The sequence below is a fragment of the Phascolarctos cinereus genome, unplaced genomic scaffold (genome assembly GCF_003287225.1).
Source record: "Phascolarctos cinereus isolate Bilbo 61053 unplaced genomic scaffold, phaCin_HiC Scaffold_2;HRSCAF=192, whole genome shotgun sequence".
NCBI classification, from domain to species: domain Eukaryota; kingdom Metazoa; phylum Chordata; class Mammalia; order Diprotodontia; family Phascolarctidae; genus Phascolarctos; species Phascolarctos cinereus.
In genome coordinates, this window is record NW_027555625.1 from 13219869 (window position 1) to 13224681 (window position 4813).

The 4813-nt window shown below is 36.5% G+C and overlaps 1 pseudogene; it reads left to right on the forward strand.

Annotated features, from left to right (window-relative positions):
- The first annotated feature begins 750 nt into the window (after nucleotides 1-750).
- LOC110222655 (uncharacterized) lies at nucleotides 751-2899 on the forward strand (annotated as a pseudogene).
- The last annotated feature ends 1914 nt before the right edge of the window (nucleotides 2900-4813 follow it).

The following is a 4813-nucleotide window of genomic DNA, read 5'->3' on the forward strand; positions in this document are numbered from 1 at the left end:
CAAACTAAAGCAACTCTCAGATTGTACCTCACACCTAACATACTGGCAACATTGAGCAAAATGGAAAATGACAAATATTGAAGAAGCTGAAATAAAACACACACATTGACACACTGTTGGTGGAGCTGTGAATTGGTCCTGCTTTTTATAACCAGTGACTGGAACCAGCAATGTAAAACTAAAATCACTGAAATGTGCACCAGCTTTGTCCCCAAAATATCGTTACCACTTCTGTAACTTAAAGTTCTCAAAGAAAGAGGAACAGGACCTATGTATACAAAACAATTTTGAGGAGTTCTTTTTGTAATGGCAAAGAACTGGAAATTAAGGGAGTTCCCATTGATTGAGGAATGGCTGAACAAAGAATTATATTTGAATATAAAAGATAATTATTTTAATGAAATAATGTTGGAAGAGACCAGTTCAGAGACATTTGGAAGGTTTGTATGAACTGATGCAAAGTGAAAGGAGCAGAACCAGTAGCACTAACTGTCTCTCTGTTTCTCTCTGTCTCTGTTTACACACACACACACACACACACACACACACACACACACACACACACACATACATACATATACATACATATATGTATATGTGTGTGTGTGTGTGTGTGTGTAATTGTGCGCATAAACTTTGTAAGACAACATCTCTAATAAACATAAATGGTATCCTGGTTCTAGCAGATAGAAATACAGCATGCTACCAAGTTTCTGATGGAAAGGCTAGGGAAAATTCTCAGAATGAGACATGGTCTTTCATCTCAGTCTCCACCAGCAAAGGGCTACTCACAGAGGACTCCTTCCCACAATCTTTGCTCCCCCAAAATTGCCTGGGCCTTTGCAGATGGATTTGCTGTCTGCCCCCAAGTCACATGCAAGTACTATGATGATCAGAAAAGTTGCTAAAAATCAAAGTGAGCCAAAAACATGGCTCTTCCCCCAAATGAGACAGAAGACTGTGAAGATGAGGATGTGTCAAAAGATGAAAAGAAAGAAGTGAAGAGGAGGTTATGGTCCTTCAGAAGAAGGGAAAGAAGATTGTGGCTACACCATCAAAGAATCAAAGAAGGTAGTACCAACCAAAAAAACAGTGTTTCCACCACACCTGCAAAGAAAGCATTCATGACTCCAGGCAAGAAGGACACCGTGGCCCTGACAAAGAAAGTAACTATCCCAGCTAAAGCTATTATCACACCAGGCAAGAAGGGATCTCCTCCAGCTATAGCAGCAATTTACCCAGCTAAAGCTTAAGCCCATACCCCCTGACTAAAGGGACAAAAATGGGTAGAAATCCAAAAAAGAAGACAGTGAATCTCATGATAAGGACAGTGAAGATGAGGGAACAGAGAATTTGAACCACTAAAAGACACAAAAATGGTAGCCATTCCAGTCAAGCAAGATTCTGGGAATGAGGAGGAAATGGATAGTAAGGATGAAGAAGATGAAGATGACTCTGAAGAAAAAGCTATGGATACCACACCTGCGCAAGGGAAGGCTACTTATGTTAAAGGTGCCCTACATAAGCTGGGAAAGCCAAAGAATCTGAGGAGGAAGAAAATGAGGAGGATGAGGATGAGGAAGAGGAAGTATCTTTCAGAGAAGCACTGGTGGAAAAAAAAAAGGAAAAAAGAAATAGTCAAACAAAAAGCTCCTGAAAGCCAGAATCAGACATTGGAAGATGAAGAATCTACAAATTTCAATCTCTGCTCATAATCTTAACTTCAAATAAGCTGCTTCTGAACTAAAACTGGCATCACAGATTTTTTACAAAAGAGGTTCCACTAGGAAGTTTGCCTATGTAGCATCTGCATCTGATGAAGACAAGGAAAAGACTCTGGATCTCAGTGGTTCCAAAGTGCTTAACTCTGAAATAAAAGTGGAAAAAAAGCAAAAGAGAACAAGATTGAGGCACAAGGATACTCTTCATCAAGAATCTGCCATATAAAGTAACTCAGGAGGAGCTCAAGGAAGTATTTGAAGATGCAATTTAGGTGAAACTGGTTTGCATCAAGAATGGGACACCCGAAGGAATTGCCAACACTGATGTTAAAACAAAAGCAGAAATGGAGAAGTCCTTGGAAGATGAGCAAGGGGCCTTGACTTATGATTGGATATCCATTCTGGACTACACAAGAGAGAAAAGTGAAGGACAAAAGAACTGTAGATGAAGAAAGAATTTTTTTTTTGGAGTAGGAACAAAAGCAAGCTGTCAGAATCAAAGGTACTGGTACTGAATAACTTCACCTACAGTACCACTGAGGAAGATCTAAAGGAAGCTTTTGAGAAGGTAATGTCCATCAGCTTGCCTATGAACAACCTAGGCTGACCTAAAGGGTATGTGTTTATTGAATCTCTTTCTGTGGAAGATGAAAAATAAATTTTGGATTCTTGTAACAACATGGAGATTGAAGGCAAAGCCTCTTAGCTGGAGTGGAAGGGACAGGAGACATCTAATGCAGCCCTAAGAATCAGTCTTACAAAACGATGTTTGTCAAAGTGCTGTCTTAAGACACAATAAAAGAAACACTGAAAGATTAATTTCATGGTTCTATTGGTGCCAGGAGAGTCATAGACAGAACATAAGGTCATCTAAAGGACTTGGCTTTGTGGACATTAACAGAAGAAAATGTTAAGCTACAAAAGACGCCATGAAAGGTGCGAAGATTGATGGAAACTAAACAACTCTGGACTGGCCCAAGCCCAGTGGCTTTGGAAGCTAATGAAGCCTTTGTGCCAGTGGTAGTCATGGAGGATTTGGTAGCCAAAGCAGTGGTAGAGAAGGCTAAGGGGGTTTTGGTGTCAGAAGCCAATGAAACTTTGAAGGTTGGGGTGGTTTCTCAGGAGGACAAGGAGGAGGAGGAAATGACAAGCCACAAGGAAAGAAAAGGTTTGAATAGCCTGTCTCCATTTTCTTTTCCTCTGCCATTTGGATGGATTCTGGGAAGTTTAACGTGTTTTCTAATCACTGTCAGAGCCTTCTGAGGACATTCCATGTTAAACATGTAGTTCTGAAGTAATTTTAGAAAAATAGGGATGACATTTCAAGGGAGAGACCATGTTGCTTTTGACGGTATTTCCATACATATATTATTTTTGCAAAAATGGGTGATAGATGGGAGAGTTTATAATGTTATTACCCATGTACAAAAGCATTTTTGACAAACATTTGTAATTTTTTGTTTCTTTATTTCATTTTTATCTCTTTTTCTGGCTATAAAGAAAAATGGTAATGCTTTTTCATGGTTCCTGCTTCAGGAGCCTCGTGAGGATACATTAAAAGGGCCTAAGCTGATTAAAAAAAATAATGAGACACATTTTGGTACATGATCAATATAGGAATTTTGATTGTGCATAGTTGATATATTTTTTCTTTTTTTGAGGGATAGAGGTGAGAGAGAAAATGTTTGGTAATTTTAAAACATACTACACATATGTTCACACACATGTGCTGTGCATACAAATACTCATATGCATGCATGTATATATAATTTTAAAAATGACGTTGGAACAAAATAAGAATGTTAAAAACCTCTGAATCATATGGCCACAACAGTTCTCTATTAAGTTCTCCTATTACATACATTTGCCAACATCTTGTCAAGTTAAAAATATCAACTATCAATTCACAGTGATATAAAAAGTATTCCATGTCACAGTGCTGTGAGCGCTATTTATCTCTCCAGTAAAAACAGTTTTTATTCCACTGGGAGAAAAATCTTCATGGACTCCCTAATGCAACTTGAATTAGTATAAAATCCTCCATGTTACTGTTAAAGCTCCCAATCTTACCATTTACCCGTATGCCTGTATATCATAACATGTTTCTGCATGAATATTTCATTTCATGAAAACTTTCCTGTTAGCTAGTTTCTAGGAATCTATAGTCGACATTCCATCTCTCCATCTCCTGGATTTTCACAGGCTAACCATTCAATTTTGGAATGATCACCTTCCTTCTGCCTCTGAAGAATTCTTAGTTTTCTTTAAACAGTATTGAGTGTTAGGCCACTACATGAGGCTTAACACACCACCATTTGTTATGGTTCTCTCCTTCTTCAAATTACTTTACATTTTATTTTATATTGCATTTACATATAACAATCAAATATTTACACAGTACCTCATGGGCTACTTCCCAATTGCCCCATGAGGTAGAGTAGGGACTCTTGATATCCTCATTTTACATTTTTGGAAATTGAGGCTGAGAGAGGTAAGTTACTTACTCATGGCACGTGTATGGGAAATATCAGGAATAGGACCTGAACCCAGATCTTTCTGTTTTTTACATTCAATTTTATTAATCTATTCTTTGATTTTCAGGATTTCCAATTTGTGTTTAATTGAGTGCATGTAATTTTTTATTTATTGCGTATTAAATTCACTGCTCTGTTCTTGCTTTATCTTATTGATATAAAAATTTAGATATAAATTTTCCCTCATACAATTTATTTGAATGCCTCTCATAAAGTTTGTTATATTATTTTGCTGTTGTCAGTCCCTTTCATGATTTTTTAAAATTTTTTTTCCATGATTTGTTCTTTGACCAACTCATGCTTTAGGATTAGAAAATTTATTTTATAAGTAATTATAATCCATATTTCCACAGCCCTTTATTGAATGTAATTTTATTGCATTCTGGTCTGAAAAAGATGTAATATATACATACATACATATATATATATATATATATATATATATATGTATATATATGTATATATATGTATATATATGTGTATATATGTATATATATATATACACACACATACATATATATGTGTGTGTACATAATGCATATATGCATGTGTACATAC